General features: G+C 36.4%; 1 protein-coding gene across 5 annotated transcripts in view; it reads left to right on the top strand.

Annotated features, from left to right (window-relative positions):
• LOC122438252 (platelet glycoprotein 4) overlaps positions 1 to 27,416 on the top strand; it is a 94,542-nt gene that overhangs the window by 15,347 nt on the left and 51,779 nt on the right. For 2 of the 5 annotated variants that reach the window (XM_043462928.1, XM_043462922.1), the window contains exons 1-2: positions 13,247 to 13,361; positions 14,746 to 14,917. The exons of 1 other annotated variant lie outside the window; for it this stretch is intronic. The gene's annotated coding sequence lies outside the window, so the exon portion shown is untranslated. Of the gene's footprint in view, positions 1 to 13,246; positions 13,362 to 14,745; positions 14,918 to 21,781; positions 21,861 to 27,416 lie in introns of those variants that run through there. 2 more of the 5 variants (XM_043462924.1, XM_043462923.1) reach the window with 2 other exon arrangements.

The following is a 27,416-nucleotide window of genomic DNA, read 5'->3' as shown; positions in this document are numbered from 1 at the left end:
TTCTATGGCTGAGTGATATTCCATTGTATACCTGTACCACATCTTCTTTATCCATTTCTCTGTTGATGGACATACAGGTTGCCCCCATGCCCTGGCTAGTGTAAGTAGCGTTGAAATGAATATTGCGGTACATGTGTCTTTGGGAACTATGGTTTTGTCTGGGTACATGCCCAGAAGTGGGATTGCTGGGTCGTACGGTAGACTTACTCCTAGTGTTTTGAGGAATCTCTCTACTGTTCTGCATAGTGGCTCTACCCTCTACGGTGTTTATTGTTTACAGATTTTGTGATGATGGCCAAACTGATTGGTGTGAAGTAATACCTCATTGTTTTTGATTTGTATTTCTCTAATATTTAGTGATGTTGAGCATCTTTTCATGTGCCTCTTGAGCATCTGTATATCTTCTTTTATCAATATCTGTCTGCTTAGGATTTCTGCCCCCAGCTTTTTTTTTTAATTAGGTTGTTTGTAATTTTTATATTGAGCTGCATGAGCTGCTTTAATTAGGTACCATCTGCTTATTTTTGTTTTTATTTTCATTACTCTAGGAGGTGGATCAAAAAGGATCTTGCTGCAATTTGTGTCAAAGAGTATTCTGCCTATGTTTTTCTCTAAGAATTGTATAGTGTCTGGCCTTACCTTCAGGTCTTTAATCCATCTTGAGTTTATTTTTATGTATGGTCTTAGGAAGTGTTCTAATTTCATTCTTTTTTCATGTAGCTGTCCAGTTTTCTCAGCATGACTTATTGAACAGGCTGTCTATTCTTCATTGTACCTTCTTGCCTCCTTTGTCAAAGATAAGGCAACCACAGGTGTGCAGGTTTATATATGGGCTTTATATCCAGTTCCGTTGATCTAAAAAGTAATTTCTAACATCACATTTCTGCTTCTTAGCTATAATGAAGAAGTTGTTGATGATCTATAAGGAATGTTCCAATGCTAAGTTTATTTGATCATCTATTGTGTGAATCTATGCTTCTGTTACCTTCTTCTTTAGTATATACTATTGCACTGAAGTTTCCCAAATATTTTTTTAAGTATTGACAAATGACCATAATTGCAACAGGAGAAATTTTTCTAGATTTACAGAGTAGGTGACTGCAAGCTAGTAAGCAACTGGCTATAATATCTTGGTCAAATTCTAAACAAAGAATTATACTTTTTGTGTTGATTTTCTGATTGTAGAATTATATAGCAAATGTTTGTAAAGATTTCAATAAAATTTTCAGGCTAAAGAGAAATGATGCAAATAAAATGGTTACTGAAATTTCTACACAAATCTCCTACCAGAAACATGAACTTAACAACTGCTGCGTTGCTTCAGTCGTGTCCGACTCTATGCGACCCCATAGACGGCAGCCCACCATGGACCCCGTCCCTGGGATTCTCCAGGCAAGAACACTGGCAACTATCCATGCCCAAAAATACCTTCACAGAAGCTCAGGATTCCAAGTAAGGGACTATAGTACCTGGGTCAAGGAGGTACTGTATTTTGAAGAGATTTTAAGAGATACACAATGGATGGCCTCAAACTTTTTAAAGCAGGAAATAAAACTTTATCCTGAGAAGATAGGTTTCCAGGGGAATACTTAGGAAAATGAAGATGCCACAGCAAAACCAAAAGAGTGAAGGCAAGAGTTACGAGATAGGGAAAAAGTAAAGGACTGCTTAGCACAGCTCAATTCAATTATAATCTTGTCTTTAAAATGTATATAGATATCAAATGAATGTTTGTTAGTTTTTTAAAAGACCAAATGGTATTTTAAAACTTAAAGAAAAATAGACAATTGCCTTATTTTTCCCACCCTGTCCCATTCCCCATGTTAAATTTTAGAATCCTGAACTATTTTTAGATGACATACTTAAAATGTTCTTGATTTTTTTCAAAAAAAAAAAAAAAAAACCAAACCTGTTTTGTTTAATACAAGTTCCTCCTGTAGAAGAGAAGGATCTAACTTTTATGTATTAAATACAATACCACTCCATCCATCACATCTATATACATACTTCTCATCTTCCACCTAATAGTGTAGTTATTTTTCTAATATTATTGACTGTGTAAATCATTATTATAGATTTTCTGAGCAGCAGAGCCAAGAAATAAACAATGAGTGCTTTCTTTCTGCTGCAATTTATGTTTTCCTGGTGATAATTGCATCCTTAAATCCTTTGTCCTCCTGGTCCAATATTAACTGGTTTTTGTTTTTTTCCCCTTGACCTGTGACATAATTCTTACCATGAAACTTCCCTTCTGCTGTTCCTGGAAATTCCCTATGCCTCTCATTTGTTGTATTAGCTATTTCCTTAATTCCCTGTCTTCTTTTACTTCCTTGTTTCAGTAACAGTTATATTCTGAGATTTCTTGGGCTCCTTATAAAACAGTAAAAGAGAAGTAAAATTTAGGACCTTGTGTATATTAAAATGTCTGTATCTTCCTTCTTGAAAATGTGTTTGCACTGAGAATAACAGCTGGAGATAATTTTTGGACATTTTTGAAGAGATTGCTATTTGACTTGTAAATCCCCAGTGCTGCTGTCTGCTGTCTCTTTGATTCGTATGTGACATTACTCTCAAGCCCACCAGAGGTTTTTAAGAATTTCTCTTTATTCTTGGTACCTGTGATGTGAAAACAGGCAGCTAGGTCATAGCCTGTGGCCCTTTACATCCACTCTGCTGTAGATGGGTGACTTTCTGCACTCTGGGGATTTAATGTCCTTTGATTCTGGAAAATATTCATGCATTCTATCCTATTTCCACACTTTGTCTGGTTTTGTTTTCTCTGGAAACCCCATTATGTGGATGTTGGGTCTATTCTATCGCTAGCTACTCTAATGCTGCTCCCGCGGCTCCTCTGTCCTCAGATATCCCAAATGCTTGCTCCACTGCGTTACTTCTACTATCATGGTTTCCTTTTTCCAGATTGCTGCCTTTTATTTATGTGGATTTTAGGATTTCATGGTTTTCTTTTTAAAGTGATTCTTTCCTATTTATTTTTTAAAATTATGATTAGAATTTTTAAATGTACTTTTTACATTAATATTTTAATTTTTGGCTGTGCTGGGTCTTCATTTCTGCACAGGCCTTTCACTAGTTGTGGTGAGTGGGGACTACTCTCTCTTCGTGGTGGCTTCTTTTGTTGTGGAACACAGGCTCCAGGGGTGTGGGGTTCAGTGGTTAGGGCTCCCAGGCTCCAGAGCACAGGCTCGGTAGTTGGGATGCACAGGCTTAGCTGCTCCAAGGCATGTGGGATCTTCCTGGACCAGGGATTGAACCATGTCTTCTGCATTGGCTGGTGGATTCTTTACCACTGAGCCACCAGGAAAGCCCCATGGTTTTTTGTTTGACTAGTTTCATAATATAAAATTGTCTCTTAGTTGTCTGATGATAGTAACCACAAAAATATTTTGTGTTTTTTATCCCCTTTTCTTGTATTCAACCTTATTGTTTGTTTGTATTTAACTTTTTTCATGCAAGTCAGAAGTATTCCTCAAATGTCTGGTGATTGTCCATTTATATTTAAGATTGTGGCAAAATGAATACAGATTTCATTCTAGAGTTGCACTGTCCAATATGGTAGCCACTAGCCACAAGTGACTATGGAGAACTTGAAACATAGTTGATCCAGATTGAAATGTGTTCTAAGAGTAAAGTAAAAACCAGACTTTTAACACTTTGTGCCCCTGCAAAAAAATCTCATTAATAATTTATGTTGATTTAAACGATAGTATTTATGATGTTGTAGTAAGTTAAAGATAATATTAAAAGTGAAGTGAAGTCTCTCAGTTATGTCCGACTCTTTGCAACCCCATGGACTGTAGCCTAATAGGCTCCTCTGTCCATGGGATTTTCCAGGCAAGAATACTGGAGTGGGTTGCCACTTCCTTCTCCAGGAGATCTTTCCAACGCAGGGATTGAACCCAGGTCTCCCTCGCTGTAGGCAGACACTTTACCGTCTGAGACACCAGGAAAGTAATATTACCTGTTTACTTACATTTACTTCAATGTGGCCACTGGATATCTTAAAGGGATATTTAGCACGAGGCTTGTCTCATACTTGCACCAGACAGTACTACTCTGGATTGAGAAGAAGGTCCTGATCATTGCACCATGCTCCCTGACTTCCTCCCTGCCTCACCTAATAAGTGGTGTCAAGTGTTTTCTCCTGTGCCAGTTTCCCTAGAAAGGAATCCTGTAATGTTTTGCTTGATAGAGTTCTGGAATAGGTAGTGGAAGAGAAATCAGTGTGTGGGCTTAAACTTTTTTCAACATGGATCTCCCTCATACCCCTGACTGGCCTTCCTTGTCTTAGGTCCAGAAATCTCTTACTCCATGTCTCAAAAGAGGAAACACCCCACCTTCTGACAGATGAGGAGGAGGGAGAGTGAGCAGGCTGTGTAAAGCATATGGAGAGAAGATTTAGGTTTAGGACTTCCTGAGATATTCAATCAAGTTAAGACTCTGCTTTCCGTGCACCCCACGGTCCTATGTGGACTTACACAGTAGATTCTTTTTGCTTCTGCTCTAGGTGAACATGTTTAGAACCTGACATGTAGGATGTTTGAGCAATTACCATTAGTCCATTATGCTTTCTATATGTTGACTGGTTTCTTGTCTTCACTCATCTAAATCTTTGAGCTGAACATGTGTGTTCCTATTTTTATAAATTCTACAACTTTCATTTCAATGAGATTTCAGATGCAAGGGAAAATGTATTCCACCTGCCACATTTAACCAGAGGTCATAATTTTAAATCTTAATATCTTGTTATTCCCCTCTATCTTTTTTGTCAGATTATACTCAGGTACTTAAGTCTCCTATAACCTGCTCTAACATGTCCATCTCTCTGTAGATAGGAACCTTTATGCCAAGCCAGGCTTAGCATGTGCACATGCCTTTTTCCAACCATACCAATTACATTTCTAAATGATTTATGTGATTTATCTAATTTTATTTGCCATGAATCCCACTTCCTTCTACTTTTGTACATTTAGCTCATCTTCTAGGGAAGATTAAGGATGTAAGAGTTCTATGAACATATTCTTAGGAATTCAGTCCCCACTGATCTCTTTCTTAGCTAAACTTCTATCATGTGTGTGTTTCCCACAATTTATAGTTTTTTATACTATGATAAATTACACTGTGAGGTATTAATCCACATGGTTTTATTCTGCCCACTTCATTCTCTTTTCTAACTGCAAGATATGAAGCTGCAAATTGAGGGAGAACTTTTAGTGGACACAAGGAACTGAAATTCAGTTACTATTCAGTCTTATTAAAGACTAGGAAAACAGGTGTGCCCTAAGCATGGATAAAAGTGGAAACACAGAGTTTAGACATGAACGAATCCCAGAGAGCTGCTGTGATCCGTTCTGCAGCAGACTCACTCCAAAAGGCAAGTTTTCTTCTCTCTTTCACCTCTCAAGTGGGAGGACCTCAGAACACAATTGTTACCAGAGAGAACAAGCCTCAGAAAACACTGCCTCCGAGACTACGGCAGTGGAGTGTCCGGGGCTGTGTGTGGTGCGTAGGCTGCTGTTTAGAAGCAGATTCATGGAGCCCCTTGGACCCTAACACTGAGCTTAAGGCCCCTGAAGGTTATGCAAGTTAGTTGAGAAAAAGAAAGGCACCACCTGCAAAGCGCTCAAGGCTAGAACAAGGGAAAGTCATAGCCACAAATTTTGAGAGGGCATGCTCTGTGCTCTCATCTCTTTCTCTGAAAATAGCCTGTACTGAGAAAAACCAGAGTTTTAAACTTGAAATGACTGAGGAACAGCAAAAATTAAGTTTCTTAAATGTGACTAAACATGCTGCATCAGACAGAATGGAGGTTTGAGATAAAATGAAATTTAGTGCAACAAAATTTTGTTTTTGCACACCTGAGCCTGTGACTGTAAAACTCATTGCCATTTTGGTAATATATAGTATACAGCCATTCTCAAAGTTTCTTTCTCACAAAAACAAACAAACAAAAAAGAAAACCTTTTCCAGGTAACCATGATTATTTTTCTTTGTTTTAGATTAATTTTATATTTCACATTCCCTTTGTCAGGTTAAACAGTTTTGTTTCCCAGAGTGATAGAAACTTGGATTTAATTTTTATTTTGAACTTTGATTTTGAAAACTTAACATGTAATATTTTCTCCTTTTAAAGAATTATACCCATCTAGGGGACAGGAGATGGTCTTGATTTTGAGTTGATTGTATATACATACACATGTATATGCAATTTAAGCAAATAATTGTATTATCAAGATGGTATGACAGCCCAATATTTAAAAATGGCTGCTTTAGAGAAGAGCTAGAATTTTGGAAGCTGATAGTTATTTCCTAATATTTATTATTTGACAAGTAAAGTTCTCCCCATATTCCGATCTACTTTCACTGGCGCATTCTCTTACTTGCAGACAAAAGTGTCCTAAGTGATACAACCATAGCTTGGCATTCTCTGACCTTGAGCAGGTTACCTGACCTCCCGGTCCTTTTGCCTCTCAGTCCTTCGGTACTTTTCAGCTCAGTTCAGTCACTCAGTCGTGTCCGACTCTTCGAGACCCCATGGGCTGCAAGGCACTTTTACTATTTGTAATGTTAGGGAAACAACAGTTCTTACTTCAAATGATGGTTATGAAGATTAATTTAGATAACCCACATAGAGTCCTTAGAAGGGTGTTTGTCCTGCAGTAAGTGCCCTCAACGTTAGCCATTTGTATTACATGACACACTTTGGGCTTTTAAAAAAAAATGTGCTTCTGATAAGTTTTATCATTTCACACATTAAACACCAAGTGGCTTTCCAAGGAATAAAAAATGGTGATGTGATTATTTTCAAAGTCAGTCAACACACAACAAGAATTTGTCAGGTGCCCTCCCTAACATTCTAAGTAAGATAAGTTCGATGACTTTTAAAAGCACTCACCGTATGTATACATATATCCTGTCTTTTTTTTGATAGCCTTTCCATTTAGGTCACCACAGAAAACTGAGTATAGTGTTCCCTGGGCTGCACAGTAGGGGCTCATCACTTATCTATTTTATACGTGATATTTGGAGCGCCTTTCTATCTGCTAGATTTGACGCTGCCAGATTCAAAATGATTTTTGCTCAAATAAGCTCAATATTTAAAAAATATAAAAGTACTCATCAGAAATAGCTTTGGTTACATAGAGCCTAAAGAAGACAGGACATTAGACCCCATTTAGGTGGTATTTTCAATTAGACCTAAATAATTATTTGGCCTGTAATCTCATTCTACAAGGTTTCCCATACACCTGAATGTTTCCTTGTGGGTTTAAACATGGAAGTTCTATGAATTTCAGGGCAAGAAGAGTCTGGTCCCTGTCTCCAAGGACTTTGGGAGTTACCTATTGGATGGAGGAGAGCAAGACTCTGCTTTTTTTTTTTTTTTTTAACACCAAAAACATTTTGCAATGGGGTATAATCGATTAACAATGTTGTGAAGTTTCAAGTGAGCAGTGAAGGGACTCGGCTATATATACACATGTATCCATTCTCCCTGGAGAAGGAAATGGCAACCCACTCCAGTGTTTTTGCCTGGAGAATCCCATGGATAGAGGAGCCTGGCAGGCTACAGTCCTTGGGGTCACAAAGAGTCAGACATGACTGAGCGACTGAGCACACCCATTCTCCCCCAAGCCCCACTCCCATCCAGGATAGCACATACCATTGAGCATGAGTTTCATACGCTAAGCAATAGGTTTTTGTTGGTTGTCCATTTTAAATATAGCAGTGTGTACATGGCCTTCCCAAAGTCCTTAACTATCCCTTCCCCCCAGCAACCACGAGTTCATTTTCTAAGTCTGTGAGGACTCTGCTTCTTATTGCCTAAATTCAGTTGAGCAACAGAGAAGAGAGAAGGAGTCCAGGACACACTGCCGGACAGAGGCCAGAGGGAGGGTTACACAGAGAAAGAACGTGCTGCCCTCATACTGCCTCTGGGTCTGGTAAGCTTCATACAGCTTAGAGTTGAATATGATCAGAAAGCATTATAACTGGCTGGCACCAGTAGAGTAGATTTTAAAATGAATGACCTGAGATTGTGAAGAAAATCTTTTTTCACAGAGATAGCCTCTTTATTACCATTATCAATGATACCAGTGATCACAATAAGTGCATATATTTCATCTTGTTTGATCCCCATGGTATTACGAGATAAATATTGTTATCGTCCTCATCTTTTAGAGGAGGAAACTGAAACACAGAGAAGTCAAGCAACAGGTTCAAGACCATTTGGGATACTCACTATCAACCCAACAACTTGTCTCCACAGTCTGCAACCTTACCCACTCACTCTCTGTCCCAAAGTTCCTCTGCAGAACCCAGACTATCAACATGTGTCCCAGAGTACGAAAAAAGAATAGACCCAACCAACCATCAGGGACCCTGCCTTGTCTGGCCAGAGCCAATTGATCAATAGATGTCAAGCTAAGCAAGTTTTTACAAGACAAACCCCCTATGTGGACAATTGCTATATTTTGGCTTCATAAGAAGTCAATAGTTATCAACTTATTTGCTTGCCAGACCCAGGGCAGTCTGAATTCCCTTTTTTCCTGCAGCCCAAAGGACTGCCCCTTTCCCCATCTCAAGTCTCTCTGTCTCTCTTTCTTTCCTGTACTCTCTTCTTCATTCTTCCTGTTTACAAAGATAAAAAATACAGGTCACAAAAGGTTATGTGTGTGTGCTAAGTTGCTTCACTAGTGTCTGACTCTGTACGGCCCCATGGACTGTAGCCTGCCAGGCTCCTCTGTCTGTGGGATTCTCCAGGCAAGAATACTGGGGTGGGTTGCCATTTCCGCCTCCAGGGGATCTTCCCGACCCGGGAATTGAACCCCTGTCTCTAAGTCCCCTGCACTGGCGGGCAGTTTCTTTACCAGCAGTGCCACTTGGGAAGCCCTACCAAAGACTGTAAGATAATTTAAGTTGTAGACTTAACCTTTCAAGTCAGATATACCACCGATACACTCCCTTTTGCTTTTTCTTAGAAATTTTTACATGTCCTTCTAATTTAATTCAGCACTTCCCCAAATGTCTTTATGAAACACTGTTCCAGTAGATGTTAATAAAGATATCCTAGGGTTACACATGGTCAAATAAGTTTGGGAAATAAGGCATACCAGGACCTTCTCTTGGAGCTGTGTTATGAGAACAGTAAGACTGAGAAATCATGAAGTAAGGAAACTGTTGAATATGACTTTTAATTTAAATTTCTGGGTCCTCTGATGTATTAGGCTCAGGTTTTTTGGTTGTTTTTTTTTTGGTATTGGAGTATGAAAAAACTTTTAAAGTGAGAGGAACAAAAGAGATTAGAGGGAAATCCATATTTCTAAAAAGTTAACTTCTGTGACATAATGCCACAATATAGACTATTCATATTTTAAGAATGTTTTATGGTAAAAATAATTGAACCAAGAAAGTTTTATTTCAAAATATTTTTCCTCTGTGCTTTCAAATGGAAATAAATTCTCCCCATGTTTATCACTTTTTAAAAATGCATTGGTGTTTCTGTCTTATTATGAGTTAGCAATTATACAACCTCAGGTTTCTTATTTCCTTAGCCGCGAATATAAATGTTTGCTTTCTCTAACCCCTAACATTCCCAGTAAGGTGATATGCTTTACCTGTAGTAAGAGACATTTGTTGTTGTTCAGTTGCTAAGTCGTATCTGACTCTCTGTGACCCCATGAACTGCAGCATGCCAGGCTTTCCTGTCCTTCACTATTTACCTGAGTTTGCCCAAACTCATGTCCATTGAATCAGTGATGCCATCAACCATCTTATCCTCTGTCACCCCCTTCTCCTCCTGCCCTCAATCTTTCCCAGCATAAGGGGCTTTTCCAGTGAATTGGCTCTTCGTATCACGTGGCCAAAGTACTGGATCTTCAGCTTTAGCATCAGTCCTTCCAATTAATACTCAAGGCTGATACCCTTTAGGATTGACTAGGTTGATCTCTTTGCTGTCTAAGGGACTCTCTAAAGTCTTCTCTAACACCACAGTTTGAAAGCATCAATTCGTCGGCACTCAGCCTTCTTCATGGTCCAACTCTCACATCCATACCTGACTACTGAAAAAAACCATAGCTTTGACTATATGGACCTACATCAGTAAAGTGATGCTGCATTTTAATACACTGTCTAGGTTTGTCACAGGTTTTTATCCAAGGAGCAAGCATCTTTTAATTTCATGGCTGCAGTCACCGACTGGAGTGATTTTGGAGTCCAAGAAAATAAAATCTGTCACTGTTTCCACTTTTTCCTCATCGATTTGACATGATGTGACCAAATGCCATGATCTTAGTTTTTAAAGAGTTGAGTTTTAAGCCAGCTTTTTCACTCACCTTTTTCACCTTCATCAAGAAGCTCTTTAGTTCCTCTTCACTTTCTGCCGTTAGACTGGTATCATCTGCATATCTGAGGTTGTTGATATTCTCCTGGCAATCTCAATTCGATCTTGTGATTTATCCAGCCCAGGATTTCACATGATGCACTCTGCATATATGTTAAATAAGCAGGGTGATTATATACAGCCTTGACGTACTCCTTTGCCAATTTTGAACCAGTTCATTGTTCCATGTCCAGTACTAACTGTTGTTTCTTGTCCTGCATACAGGTTTCTCAGGAGGCAGGTAAGGTGGTCAGGTATTCCCATCCCTTTAAGAATTTTCCACACTTTGTTGTCATCCACACAGTCTAAGACTTTAGTCAATGAAGCAGATGGTTTTTTTTTGGAATTCCCTTACTTTTTCTGTGATTCAGCAGATGTTGGCAATTTGATCTCTGGTTCCTCTGCCTCTTCTAAACCCAGCTTGGACATCTAGAAGTTCTTGATTGACGTACTGCTGAAGTCTAGCTTGAAGGATTTTGAGCATAATCTTGCTAGCATGTGAAATGAGTGCAATTATACAGTAATTTGAACATTCTTTGGTATTGCCTTTCTTTGGAACTGGAATAAAAACTGAACTTTTCCAGTCCTGTGGCCACTGCTGAGTTCTGCAGATTTGCTGGCATATTGAGTACAGCACTTTAATAGCATCATCTTTTAGGATTTGAAATAATTCAGCTGGAATTCTATCACCTTCTCTAGCTTTGCTTGTAGTGATTCTTCTTAAGGCCCGCTCAACTTCACACTCCAGGATGTCCAGCTCTAGGTGAGTGACCACACCATTGTGATTGTCCGGGTCATTAGAAAGTTTTTGTACAGTTCTTCTGTGTATTCTTGCCACTTCTTCTTAATCTCTTCTGCTTCTGTTAGGTCCTTGTTATTTCTGTCCTTTATTGTGCCCATCTGTTCATGAAATGTTCCCTTGGAATCTGGTAAGAGACACAGAAATATACTAATATATTTTTTAAAATTTATATTCCTTATGCAATAAGAAATCTGTATCTTAAACACTTTCCCCTCGATACTTAGTCTGACTAATATTCATTTTAAAGATCATTGAAATCCCTCCAAAGATATATTATATATATACATATATATACACATATATGTATATACACATATACATACATATATACACACATATATATATATCTTATAAACTTAGATAAATTTAAATGAGTTTTAAAATCTAATAGCACCAAATAGTAACATAACAAAAAACTTGTAAAAGACATCCAGTATGGTTTTCTTTTCTCAATATTAAGTAAAAATTTTTGTGCTTTGAAGCAGAATTTCTAGTTCTTGTGCAACAGAAGTTGTAACTTTTTGCAGTTTAATAAAAATTTATTTTAAATTCTAAAGTGAAACTACACATTGTTCCCTAACAGTGCCTAGAAAAAGTGGACACTCAATTAATTTGATTTAATTTTTTTAATCTTATATGTTTGTTGCCACAGCAGCTTTTCATATTTTTTCCCTTGAAGTCACTATCCTCTGGCAGAAACTGCCATATCTTACGAAAGATGGAGAAATAGTCTCTGCCTTTATGTGAGATGACGTGTCCTTTGTGTTAGTCAGTACTTGGTGACTGGTCTCTGACTCATGCTTGAGGAAGAAGCGACAATGTTAGGTTCTCTATGAAGCTTCACCTTCTAAAAGCTACCCGCTTTGTAGGTTTTCCCACGGTACCATAAACCTTCCGTTAGACCATCTATTGTACGATTTCATAATAATTTTTCTATGTGTCTGCCACTCCATAAAGCTAGAGTTTTATTTTCATAATTTCTGGACCCAGGAATATCTGGTGCCAAGGAGGAATAGTTTCTTAAATTAAGTAATTCTGTGAACCAATGAGTTTTTAACTATAATTTGTATATGAAAATAATAATTCTGAAACATCAAAGTAGCATAGCACAATGCATCTGCTGAGAGATTTATACTGACACAAGGTAAGGATTTAGATAAGGGCAAAAAAATGCTTTCATGATCATGCATCCTTATGTCTTCTGACTAATCTTTGATATTACTTGTCACCTGGATGCATAAACCAAAGGTGATCCATTTCATGCAATTGCTGGAAATCTTAGCATTTATCTAATTTTTCTAATTTTCTCTGTCAATTGTCTCCTCTGTAGGAATGTAGGTTAACCATACCTAATTACAGAATTTTCTATAGATTTAAATAATAACAGGAAGTATTTAGCCTGACAACTGATCCATAATAATATGTCCTCCCCCTTACCCTTTCCTAGACCTTTTCAAGTTGTCCTTATAAGGAGGAATAAATAGTCTTCTGTTTTTATATTTAATAATTTAATTTAGATAATTTTAAAAGCATATTTAAAATAAAATAAAATTTAAAAAGGCAAGAGCACTGGAACCCAAATAATTTAGAAAAAACTAACCTTACTCTAGTAACAGGGTACAGTATATGGGAATCAAAGAGGTGTAAACTATTCCAATTATCCAGGAAATTAATATTAAATTGACTAGCACTTCTGAAAGTATAATGGCATACAAAAAATATTAAAGTAATACACTAGCAAATATCAGGCCAGATCCTGGGAGAAGATATGCGAAATACAAAAAATAAAAATAATAAAAAGAAACATCAGGAGGAAAAGAGAGGAATATTTTAGTTGAGGGGCTTTGTTTCTTTAATTACTCTTAGGGCAATGTAAGACAAGCATTTCCTCAGATCCCTGAAATTTTATCTGTTAAATGTTAAGATTAGATGATTCTTAAAATTCCTTCACATTTTGTAATATAAAGTCACGAGCAAGAGAGAAAAAACGTGTCATACATGGAAGTGGGTGAAAGGTCTTTGAACTAAGAGTCACAGCTATTTATATCGGAGTAAATGTGGATGTCCCGTGAGCCCAGAGCCTTGTGGTTGTCTCCTCTAGAATCCTTATGTGTAACCGTCCTCCGTGTCTAAGCTGCATCTCTAGAATATGAGCTCCATAAGGTAAGTGTTGCTGAACTATCCAAGCCAATTTGGGCACACACTGTTACGGGGTTATCTTGGTAGCTTTCAATAAATAACAGTGGGGAGAACTACAGATCTTTCTCAAAAGATGTACAAAGAAAGCCCTCTCAGTATTGGCTTCTAACAGAAGCAGTAAAGGAGCAGTTAAGTGGCGAGGTTCCCCAACCTGCTCCATGGGATTTGTGAAGTACCCACTCTCTGTCCTTTTAAGTGTCCCAATAGTTCTCGCCTGGAAGTTTCATCAGGGGCGCACACAAAATGCTAACTATAGAATTCAGCTAACTGTCCAATCCCAGTCAGGCAGCCAGGAATGCCCTGAAATCAAGAGCTAGACAATGAACTTGATGGGTTTTTATAGCCTGTGATGTAAGGATAGAGATTTAGCCAGTAATTTTTCTGGTCAGTTCATAAATCTTTGAAACCATTAATTTCACCAGTGAAAACCTCTCTGTTATATTTATTGTGAAAATTTCCAGATTTAAGGAGAAAAGGCAACTAAAATACATATTTCGATTACATGCTAAGTAAACAGTTCTAGAATGAATATTCTCAACTAGGTTAGCTGTCCACTTAGATTAAAAGTATTCAATACTTCATCACTGCATTTTATTTGCAAGGTTTTGAAGTACATTACAGAAAATCTCACTGGAAGGATCAGGCTTTCCTCTTCTTGATGACAGGATTCTAAGAACACAGTGGACACATAACAGATTTTCATTAAGTATGTGTGTGGGTGTGTGTATGAGGATACATGTCATCAACTTTAATCCTTAGAGAATTAATGCCTTAAGTACTATCAGGAAAATCATATATTTTTGTCTAATTTAGCATATACTGTAATGGCTTGATTTGCTTTTAGAATATATTTATCTTAGTTTCTTCATTCTTATGAGTTGCATATATAATAGCATAGTCACCAAACATTGCTAATCTTACATGGCAAAAGAACGTCATAACTAGCAAAAACTTGAGCCTGTCCATTTTGCAAAACCGTGCCCAATGTTGCTATCATTTCCAGCTTTCCACAAACTAGAATATTCACTGATGCCTTGTTTCTTATCCTTAAGGCCAGTGTGCAATGTTGTTATGTGGTTCCTAGGAAGACTATAAAGTCCTACACAAAGACAAAGGATGAAAGCAGTCAAGGGAATTGCTATAAGAAAATAAGTAGGGATATCTCTGGAGAGGGAGTTGCTTCTGTGTTCCTTTAAGCATCACAGAGTAATTGTTTCTTTTTTAAGGAAAGAACCAAGAGAAGAGAAGCTCATTTTCAAGCTAGAGAGCTTGGCAAACACAAGCTGCAGGGTTTACTTTGGTTTAGGAATCCCACTGCCTCACTGGAGTGTCAATCAAAATTCCACAGCCATTCTTGGATACTTGGAGGTGGGGCTGACTGATGTACAGTGGAGATTTGACCCAGCACTTGAGGCAGACACAACAAGAGTCATCAGTGTTAATTTCGTTGTCCTCCAACCAGCATTCTGAAAGTGCGTTGACACTGGTGGCCTTGCACTTTTTCATCGGACTTCCAACTGGTAATTACACCTATATTATCACTGTGAAGTTATCTAACCTAACAAAGTAGGAATCAAAACCAGTGCCTGTAATACTAAAGTCTCTTACTTTGATCTGATTTTTGCATTGTTCTTGTCCAGTTTAAGTTGTATGTGCATTTTTTCTCTTCTTCTAATGAATAGAGTATATGAGATAGTATAGACATTAAGGAAGCCTGTCCCAAGCTTTTAGCTAAGAAGTTGTGTCTAAAAGAAAACAGAAGGAGTTGGTCAGCTTTTATAATTTTGCTACGATGTTGTCAGTAATAACTAAATATTAGGTGATAAGAGGATATTCAAAAATATTTGAAATTGTCTAAACCCTCCAACACACCTATGCTTGTATACATGCTACAATGGAGGAATATCTTAGTAGAGCAATATATTAAAAGATCAAAAGCTATCTTTTATTCTAAAGGAAATACATGCCCAGTAAGACAAATTATAGACGGCCACTTTTACCTGAAGAAGCAATTATGATGAGTAGTATTGTATATGTTTGGGACTCTCATATTAAGATTGTAAGGCAGAGCAGTTGTTCTTTCCCGTCTTGGAGAAAGAAGAATCTATCCTCCCCCATGGACAGGGAAGTCTTGCACAGGGAAGCCTGCTGCAGTCCATGGGGTAGCAGAGTTGGACACGACCTGGCCACTGAGCACCACCAACCAGCAGAGGTCACGGGCACTTTGTACTGGGACATTCCTGGAATGGATCTAGTCCACTAGGGGTTACTGTGACTTGCTAGACAGGTGACTTTGCAATTTTATTTTATCCTCAATTAGGGAAACTCAGTCATCATACTGCACACCTGACTGGGGCCACTGAATCTTTAATGCAATAGCTAACAGCGTATAAGCACTAACATTATAAAATTTGCCATTAAATTAAAGCCAGTTTTCTCTCTGCTAATCATTCTTATGAGGTTTTTCATGGCAAGAACAAGCTACATAAAATGACAATGGGAGGCAGAGAAAACCAGGTATAAGAATTAGGTAAAATTGTACAGATTCCAGACTTAATCATTTTATTGGTCACATAAAATTATTTCTATTAATGACATTTTATTTCAGCCTATATTAAGATACAGTGTTTTGTAGGAACAGACAGTATTGGCTCACCTTAATTTTATTTCATTGTGATTATCTTAAATAGCTGGAAACTGTAAATTAAAATTGGATGCAATGGTTTGCCTCAGTGAGTGCTATGTCAAGAGAGCAGACTAAAGAAAGTATTTAACATAGAAAAGGACAAGAAATGTTAATAAAAGCTCATTCAAAGGACAATTCACAACTTTGCTTGCATCTTAGAGGGATACAATTCTAACTGACATTTTGGTAGTTAATATTGTTACATAAGTATTCCAGACAATCCATAATTAAATATTTTGAATTAAACTCACAAATAATTGCAGACTTACAATTATGTATGTTACCTAAATGTAAATGATTACAAAACAAAAAAACTGAGATGCATGCTTTATAGGAATGTTACTAAACAGATATATTTATATATATATATAAAGTTAAGGACTTTATGAATGCCAGCATTATGTAAACCACTTTGGAGGGTTGGATTATGTGTTGAATCTTGTTTATTCATTCAACACACATTTGTTTGCCCACAACAAACTAGGTATTGATCAATTCCTATTCCTAATTTCATCCACTTAACACTTTGGGTAATCAGTTAATTCTCTAGTATGAATATCATTATTTAATAAATTAAATCTATCAATACAGGGGATGTTGTATAAGGGTCACTGCTCTACTGGATAATTGGGGAAACTCCCACTGAGATTGGTACCACGGTTTCTCAGATTTTCCCCTTAAGGATGATGAAAGATCAGTGGACTCCTAAGTATCTCAAGTCTGTGGAGCCTTAGGTTGCTTAGAAACCCAGTGACTATGGTCTTGCTATAGCAACCCAACTTATCAGTGAACGCAAAACTAACTTACTTGGCATTTTGCCAAATCTCCATATTTTTCTAGTATAAATATTCTGATCAGCTCTTTCAGCACATGACTGTTTATTATTCATACAATCAAGCTAAACAATGCTACGGTTCACCAAATTTTGAAAAGAAGAACTTATAATAGCTAGCAACTACAAGAAAATTAAGCTTAAGCTCACTATGTAATTTTAGTTACTTGAAGTTTGTTATGTCACCTGGTTATTATCCCATTGCCTAAATTTGATTATATATATGTGAGATTTGCACTAAATTAGAAGCATGGGAAAGTTAGGCTAGTACAGTGTATAATCTATGTGATAATAAAAAGGCTCTATAAATGACTTCTATTAATATTTATAAATCCATAAATTTATCCATACATGTATATGTAGTGCATTTTAATGATATGCTTACTTTGCATCATAAACCCCCTTTTCACATATAAATATATTTCTTTAAAATTATTTACTACATTATTTCTCTTTAAAATCTTAAGCCTTAAGTAATATGCTGTGTAATTTGTATACACAAATGTATTAGAAAATTAATTTATTTGGAAAGCACATTTTTCCAATAATGGAAAAGACTGGGGAATGTAATCTCATCATTAGTTTAAGTATTTGCTCTTTGTAGTATATTTTCAACTATTTGCCCCCTTTGATTTAAGGCATGTTTTGAGATTTTAATAGTATCTTCAGTTTATCAGTTTTTTACATTGTTGTTCAACAACAGCAACCTTCTCTACCTCTTCCTATGTAGGGATTGTATTTATCTTATCTCCCTATTGATTCCCACTCTCATGCTTATCACAGCCAACAGCACAGGTAGACCCAGCAGCCTCTCCTGAGACTAGAGTCCTATAAGGTTTGAGTTACTATCCTTTTCTCCTGGGTTTTGGCATTTATGCATTTTGTTTTGATATTTAATAAGAATTTGTCATATTAAAAATTCTCTTGAGAATAAAAGAGTTAGTGTGACTTAGGTTTTTATGGGATAAGGATGCATTTGCTATTTTCAGTTTTTCTTTACACTTCATTTCTACAGAATTGTGCAACTGATAAAATTTTTGACCCCTTTAGTATGTCAGTTTAATTGGGTAGTGCCCATGTTAGTGATGATAGATCTCATCTCACAGATGGAAACAAGTAGGAAGACAAAAATTGGGCTATTTTCATTAAATTAATTGCCATCAGAACAGAAAAGCCAGTTCTCAGGGGTCCTTGTTTAAGGGCCCAATGACTGGGCTACCCTGGCACCCTCAACAGGGGTGCATTTGTGCAAGCAGATAAAGGCCTATTTTTTAACAAAATAAGTGAGCAGTCCAGTACAAATGCACTAAATAACCCAAAGGGATCAAACTATTAGCAAGGGATCACATGTTAGCTTATAAAGAGATGGTAGATTGGCATGTAAAATTAGATGGTAGAGTATAATATTCAGGAGACTTAGAATTTTGATAGGCAAAAAACCCAATTCAAGAAATGATCTATATTTAATCATTATTTTTGGCCTATGGTTGAATTATTTTCATAAATTTTTGAAATCTTCACTTTAATCAACATGTATATTCCTGGCAATGAAGATATAAACATAATTGGTACATCTGACCATTTAAAATATTTGAGAAAAGCTTATCGTGTAGTGGAATGTCATTTGTCCTTGTACTGCAGTTACTCAATACATATCTGTGGACCAACAGAAGTAAGCCCTCCTTGAGAATAAATATTTTCCAATGTGGAAGAGCCAGCCTGTTTAATTCAGATAACCAGTTCTTTTAAATTCTATGTTGGATAGCTTGGAAAAGTAAATATATTCTTCTGCCAAAGTATTTAACATACCCATGTCTCTTTAATGTATGTTGTGATACTTGCAGTATAGGTTTTTCAGCATTTATTTGATGAGTATCTGAATACCTATTATGTGTCAGGAACTATTTTAAAATCTGGCATATAAAAGTAAATGTTACAGCACAGGTCTCAGTGAATATATTATGGAGAGTTCCACTGTGACCTTCTCCCTTGGAAGTCACAAATGAGTATATAATGAATTGAGCTTTTTTGTTATACTTTATATGAGTAGGGCATTAAAGCATTCTGGAGATATAAAGATGAATAAATATAGTCACGTGGCTTTTTGTATGTGGTTAACATTAAGATCTCTGCTTGTTGCACATGGTATACAAAACCATGTTGTAGGGACTGGTTATTTCCTTTTTTTTTAGGGACCTATTGATTAAATCACATTTCTTGATGATAGTTAATGAGCGAGAATTTTGGTTAGATGTTTAGTTATTTAAAATGTGTGTGATCTACAGTTCACATTTTACATAGAACCTCAGGATATGAGTTTGAGTGTTTTCAACTCAAACCATTGTATCAATTCAGGGACTTGGGGTCCAGCTTAACTGAAAACTTCAGAGTTAGCACTCTCTGGGCACAGTTGGATCAAACTGTGGGTTCTTCTGAACTTATCTGCTCTTGCCTGTTACTTGGGTGTTGTCTTTCACCCTAGTTGACCTTCCTTGAAGTTCTAAGATGGTTCCTGGAGCATTCGTGCATGTTTCCTTATTACAAATACATAAGAAGATGGGGAGAGAGAATAGTGAAAAGATCATTCCCACCCATACCGAAAAAAAGAGCATAACTTTTGTGAGTTCTGAGGAGATGTATGTTTTTATAACACTGAAATTCTTATAATGCTTTAACTTACAACAATTAAATAGGGATTTAATAAAAAAATATTAAATAGAACATTGACATTTTTAGAGGCAATATCATGTTCAGTTCAGTTCAGTCACTCAGTCATGTCCAACTCTTTGCGACCCCATGGAAATAGGTTAGTACCATGATAATACATGTTTTATAAAACAAAATATGGAGGAAACTTTTGAATCTTTTCTTCTGAACTCAGTATTGTGAGTCATCTCTGAAATCGAAGTCAGTTGCTCATGGTTTCTGGAACACAAGTTACTTCTAACTACATAGGATATACTAATGACCTGTTAGGCTAGGATAAGTTCTTGAAGAAACATTATGATCTTCCTTTCCTCTGGGAAATTCTTAAACATGTGGAAATATCCCTTAGAGGTTATGATTTAATCAAGAAGGCTGAATTTAGTTATATTTATTCCTTATGTTTCATCCTTAAAAACTGAAGCCAGTTCCCTAAAACATATCTCAACACATATGCAATGGAATTTTTAAAAAACTATGTTGTCTATTTTCAATTTTAAGTTTAGTCACCTAATATTGGATGAAGATTGTCTGATGGGATGACATTTTCAATGGTGGAATATTTTATCCCAAAAAGAAAAGGTTTTCCCCGTAATTAGTTTGCACCAAAAGACTTACAAAGAAAATCACCACAGTATTTTTTTCCCTAACCTACGTGACATGGCAAACAAGCCAAAGAAATTTCAGTAAACAGCACAAATTTAGTTTAATCTTTATTTTGTTTTAGTTTCATAGTTTAAAGAATTTAAATATTTCTACTATACAGGATGGTAAGGCGTGTGTGCACAGTTGTGTCCGACTCTTTGCGACCCCAGGGACTGTAGCCCGCCAAGCTCCTCTGTCCATGGAATTTCCCAGGCAGGAAAACTGGAGTGGGTTGCCATTTCCTACTCCAACAGGATGGTAATATGAGATTAAAAGAATAAGTGGCAGAATATGGTTCAGTTACAAGCAAAATGTTTTGGTAATATATGGAAATCTGTGATTGTATACTGAACTACCCCTGGAGAATGGATGTCTTTCACAACCAAACTACCAGTTAAGTGAGAGTAATGTGAGTGTATCAATACAAGGTGTGAAGGGCCAAATGAATTTATGGATTCTGATCATTTAGGAATAGCTGTGATTTTACAAGTATAATTGTAGTAAGTTAACTTGCATGCAACTCCAAATTTACATACCTAAAATCACACTGAATTTTGAAAAACTATTAGATAAAAAATGAGATGTCAAATAAAAATCAACTAGGATAGATAAACGCAAGGTAACCAAGGAAGAAAAAAGGAAAAAAATGAAAACTGGGAAGCTTGTGGAGGAGAGAAGTCTATCCTGAAACTTATAAAAATAGTATTTGGGGACAGGCTTCTTTATAACATGGGAAACATTTAGTGGTTTTTACTTTCGAGTTGCATGAAATGGTATGGTTTCCATGTTTTCATGGTCTTTTTTCACCTCCAAATATTACCTTCACTGTAGTCCTCTTTTCTACAACCTACTGTGATTATCCAGTTTTCCCTGAGGGGTTGCAGAAAATGAGAGGAAAAACAGGCTTGCAGCAGTCTTGGAACCTGTCCAGAAAATGTTTTTAGTCCTTTGACTACTTGGAGGACGGTGCTCCAAACCTTGTATACACAGATTGGAAAACAATGATAATCCCAATGTATTCACTCTGAACAGGAATTTTTGTGTGTGTCATTAACGAAAGGAATATTACAGAATACACTGAAACACACTGGGATACCGGAGGATCTCGATTCACATTTTATCTTTATCCGTGAACAGGAGGCATTGTGGAGTAGCAGAGTTTGCTTACGAAATACCACGACTGAATGCCCTTAAAGCCAGGAAAACAGTTGTTAGAACAATCTCTGAGGCTACATGTACCAAGCAGTGCAGAACCAGCAGGGCCAGCAGAGTCATTTGAGGGTGACATTCCACAGCAATTCAGATTCCCTAACTTGCTGTTTACTTTAAATCACAACCTCCTAACAAAGTGACGTTCGGGAATCTCTAAGAGGATGCATGATTTGAGTCCTTGGTTGCCTTTTGGAGAACACTGAGGATGACAGACACTTTCATAAAGACAAGGCTGATGTTACCTAAAGCTACGTAAGAACTGGAAGATCTCTTTTTACTTAACCCAAGGTAAATTCCTTTATCCAGACCACTGTCAATGCCCCCTCATGTGAAGCAAACTTTAATGTGGCTACTAACACGTGAGTGCTAAAATGAAGTTAAATAGGTAAGTTGAACTTCTCTTTTACTTAAAATTTACTAAATTTTGTGCAGATACTAAAGGGAAAGTGTTACTCTACCCCTGACTATTTGTCATTTGCTTCATTTAAGCAGCTAACCAAATGTGTCACGGAGAAACATGCAGGACAATTGCAGGGTTCTGCTAATTTAGAATTCTGAATTTTTATGAAATCTATCTTATGCATTAAACAGTACTAGTCTTCCATTTTTATTCTGTTTAGGTTTTAATGTTTATGGTTTACAGAATACAATCATGAAAATAAGATATATAGAAAGAATTTTAAATGATTTATAACATTTCCAGGAAAATATCTGCTTCCAGAAGTTTTATTACATATATTAGATAGATATACACTCTATATTTGGGTGTGCATGTATGTTACAAGAATTGGTTTGATTTTTCAAATTATTGTATGAGGCTTTGTTCAAAATGAAAAATATAATTAGAGTAAGATGTTCCAACTTTGAATACTTATGGATTCTTAGAAATCTTAATACATTTCAAGTTATCCGAAGAAGTTTATTTGAGAAGTAGACTCTAATTCAAACTCTTTGGCCTTTTGAAAGACAGAAAACTCAGGCTTTACCACAAGCAGATCTTCTCCTTAAGTCTCTGAGAACAAATCTGAGAAAATGGTGATTTGATTTGACTATAGAGTTTGATGGGCTTCCCTGGTGGCTCAGATGGTAAAGAATCTGCCTGCAATTCTGGAGACCTGGGTTCAATCCCTGGGTTGGGAAGAACCCCTGGAGAAGGGAATGGCAACCCACTTCAGTATTCTTGCCTGGAGAATCCCATGGTGGAGGAGTCTGGCAGGCTACAGTCTAGGGGTCACAAAGAGTTAGACATGACTGAGCGACTAACACTTTCACTTTAGGGTTTGACAGACTGTTTAATACTGCTGTGCCCCTCAAATGCAAGGTTTGTACCAAATGATTTTTAGAAGTGTCAGGGCAGAACTTTTGTCAGGGCTTGACTTTTCCATTTCAAGCAAACAGAAAAAGAAAGGCATTAGAAATGTACTATTTTCTGTGTGATGATTTCTAAAATTATTATTAAATGATATGCTTCTTAGAGCGTATTTTCTCAGCTTTAAAACAGGAATTTGATTATGCTTCCCTGTCCCTGGAAAATGTGTGTGTGTGCATGCGCGCACGTGTGTATGCATGTATATGAGTTTAACTCTTTCAGGAATCTGACACCCAAGTGTTATATATCTCCAAATTTAACAGATTATCAGTTGGCACAGACATCAACAAAATTGTTTAAAAGATGGACTAGAGTATGGTTAGTATGTCTCCTTTTTAGTAAATGGAACAAAATTACTGTTCTCATTATCCATCTGATTTCTTTCCTGGTTTTAAACATTCATCATGCTCTTCAACTTCTTTTTTCTGCTGGTATTTAAAAAGAGTGAAAAAAAAAAACCTTTAGCATTTTAAAGCATATCATTTTGATCAAGCCATCAGCCCATTAATGTGAACATGTAAATTGATTCTCTAACTCTTCTTAAAATTATTTTATTTCCTTTTTAAGACCCTACAGGGACTATTTATAACGTAGATGACACTTCTCAAAAGAAAACTTTGTTGTACCCTCAATTCAATGAATTTAGTATTTCTGCCACTGAAATTACAAATTAATTGCTCACATAATTTTTTAATCTTTTTTGGCACTGTTTAACTAAATCCTATATTTTGTTACTGATTATTGATTTTTCCCCCTACTATTTCATAACACCACGCTTTAAGGCCAAGCTATCCTCTTACTTGAAGATTTCTGTTGTTCCCTCCTAATTATTTCCCTTCCACTGTATGAACACAAATTGTACTGACAACTATGCAAATCTTAACACTTTCTTAAGTTTCTTAGTATTGTTTAAATGTTGACATTTCTCCACCTCCTCAGAGAGTTAAGTCAGCTTTGCAAACAGTTCAAATAAAGATTAGGTCTGCCAACATTTTCAGGCCTGTGGAATTTACATACTGGTATGGCCCTGCCCATATGAGAACTATCCAGATACAGAGAGGTGCTCCCGCTTTAATCTGTCTTGTATACCCGGCTCCCACCGTGGCTTCCAGGAGACACAGGGGAGAGCTTACATCATGAACGCAGTGGGCTTGTCAACACTTTGATCATGTGCTTTGATTCATTAGATGATGTAGCTTAAGTCTAAACTTTAATGACCCAGATATTCTGCATTATCCTTAATGATGACCTTTGAAATTTTCCTTTAAAAGTGATATTAAAAACTTCCATTTTAATCTCTTAAGCTTTCACTGGCATTATCATATCTATGTCTTATGCATGTAATAGTCTCTTTAAATTATGTACATGTGTATTTCATTCCTGTATGTGAAGCCCCACCTTGCCATACAAAACAGATAGAACCTGTCATTGGTTTAATACTTCCATAATGACCAGGGCAGCAATTGGAAAAATAGATATCTATTTATGTAGCACACATAATCATGTGTGCTATACATGTGCATAAATATGTGTGTGTGTAAATCTCCATGGTTAGTTACCCCAAGGATTAAAGTGATAAATATAATTTTGCCTTATGGTTTTACAATGGTAACTAAAGTTTTAAGATACTTTACAGTGTATCTGTGCAGTATTATGTGTTACAGGTCTTCAGAATGAATTTTATTTTTTTAGTTAATTTCAAAATAATTCTGTTAACTTAATTACAGAATACTTTCACTGTTCATTCCTTGTTTATTGTACTTAGATATTTTCTTTTATTAGGCTGTATAAAATTGTTATTCAGCTTGAACAAATGTGCTGAAAAGAATATGCAAATTAGGTATTGATCAAGAACTCATATATATACACACACACACACACATATATATGCATATATATATACACATTTTTCTTTCAGAAAAGACTATAGGCTCTTTAGTCAGTCTATCTGGGTTTTAATTATTATGGCACATAATAGCTGTATGACCTCAACTAGTTGTCTAAAAATATAGCAAGGTTGTATGATAGGTCAATAACATAACAGAAATGAGATACTTATTTCAACAACTGGCAGATAAGCCCTCAATACACGTTAAGTCTGTTATTGCATCATCATCATAATTTATAGGTCTTTGCTTAACCATACAATCTAGAATTGCAATGCATATGATACTAAAATTCTTTTCATTTGCTGAACTGTTAAAAAAAAAAGAGGGTCAATTAAAAGTTTTTATTTACTACATAGAATCTGTATAAAACTTTACAAATCTGCCATATGACCTGATTGTCAGCTTGAGGCTGTAGGTAGGTGCTGTAGTTACTCTCTTTGACAAGAAAGAAAATGAGAAATATGACTGTGGGCTGCTCATTCACAAAACCTATTATTGTTATTATTATTAATAGGGCTGTGGTCAGAACTTGGGCCATGCCATGCAATTCCTCTTCTATTATTCATTCACTGTATGCTTCTCAGATATGTTGCAATATTTATAATTACTCAATGTACTTCACTCTTCCTCTTTTACTTCACAAGTGTTACATTCCATGAATCAGCTAATCTAGAAATATATTCTAAAGGATTTTTGAAACCATAGAAATGCTAGAATAAAGTTTATTATTTTTCCTATTTTTGGAGAAAGCATTTCAAAGTATGACATAATACTTAAAAGGGAATTACTGTGAAAGTTAAAGGCATAAAAATGGAAATTATCAGTAATTTAAAAATTCAATAAAAGTTTAGTCCAAAAAAAATTTTTTTAATTGTCTAATGTCAGAAGACTGGTTATTTCCTTACTAGCTAATAAGGAAAAGATATCACAAATGTTTAAAATATAAATGCTAATATGCTTTAGACAATAGGTGAAACTTCACTCAAATATTTAGCAATAAAATAAGTACTTATTATAAACAAAGTTTAGTATGAGCCAGTGTGACTGATGTATGCTGCTGCTTCTAAGTCACTTCAGTCGTGTCTGACTGTGCGATCCCATAGAGGGCAGCCCACCAGGCTCTGCCGTCCCTGGGATTCTCCAGGCAAGAAGACCAGTGGGTTGCCATTTCCTTCTCCAATGCATGAAAGTGAAAAGTGAAAGTGAAGTCACTCAGTCATGTCTGACTCTGTGCAACTTCATGGACTGCAGCCCACCAGGCTCCTCCGTCCATGGGATTTTCCAGGCAAGAGTACTGGAGTGGGATGCCATTGCCTTCTCCAGACAGATGTATGAAGATGGGCCTTTTCACATATTGCTGTATACATGTATGAACAGAAATTTGGTAAAACTCCCACTGCCAACACAAGTACATACTTTTCACCTAGAAATTTCACTTTCTGCTAGTTACTAGTGTCCTAGCACAGTAAACAAAATTATATATCTACATAAATTTTTAGCATTGTTTTTGTAATATCAAAGAACAATTTGGTTAGCCAAAAAGTTTGTTCAGGTTTTTCCATTGTGTGTGTATGTGCATGTTCAGTAATGTCCAACTCTTTGCAACCCCATGGACTGTGGTCTGCCAGGCACCTCTGTCCATGGGATTCTCCATCCAAGAACACTGGATTGGGTTGCTATTTCCTCCTCCAGGGGACCTTTCTGACACAGGGATTGAATCCGTGTTCCTATGTCTCCTGCATAGGCAGGCAGATTCTTTACTCTGAGCCACCAGGGAAGAAAGGTGTAACAGAATGGAAAAAGAAAAATCAAAAGTTCTATTACATATGATATTGGTCATTTAAAAGGCAATGGTACATTCTTAGGACTATTTTTTCAATAATTGAGAAAGAAAACAGAGAATTAACACTATCAGTGATATGAAAATATCTCCAAGTCCCTTGATATTAAAGAGACAAGTTGTAGAAAGTGTGATTCAGTATATGGTTTAGTCCGTGTGTGTGTGTGTGTGTATGTTATATTTAAGTTTATACTTAGAAATCAGTAAAATGATGACTCTATGCTGCGTGTTTATGCTTATAAGTTTATAACATACAGAAGTGTATACTTATAAGTTTATATATATATGTAAGTTTAAAATTTATAAAATTCCTAGGTGGTGGTGACATACCTAATGTTGGTCACTTCTGAGGAACAAAACTGATGCTTGAATGAGACTTCTCATTTTACACCTTTTTATAATATTCAATATTTTTCACTTTTCCATATTACCTTAATGAATTCCCTAAAATAAAAATTTGCTTAAGAGAAAATGATCACATGCCAATCATTTATTAAGCAAACACTATATATGTCAAGGACTGCACTGAGCCCATCACATCACTACTCTCACCTTTGCAACAACTCTGAGAGGGAGCTATTTCCAGTAGCAACAAGTCGCACATTGTAGGAAGGGATGAATTCCAAAATCTGAGTTAGGTCTATTTACTTCCATAGCACATGCCCTTCATCTCAAAGCATTGTTTATCTGTGGTATGAACAAATAGTATAATAACCTCTTATCTCTGGCCATTCTCATTTCTTTCAAAAATATTGTTGTGGTTATGACAATCATGTGCATCCAGTCATTCAACTGATTACCAGCTATGAGCCTGCTCTGTGCTGCTGGGGCTTCAGCAGTGCA

This window comes from Cervus canadensis, chromosome 3, assembly GCF_019320065.1.
Source record: "Cervus canadensis isolate Bull #8, Minnesota chromosome 3, ASM1932006v1, whole genome shotgun sequence".
Taxonomy (NCBI): domain Eukaryota; kingdom Metazoa; phylum Chordata; class Mammalia; order Artiodactyla; family Cervidae; genus Cervus; species Cervus canadensis.
The sequence above is the reverse complement of the archived record's forward strand: the minus strand, read 5'-3'. Positions and strand labels throughout refer to the sequence as shown.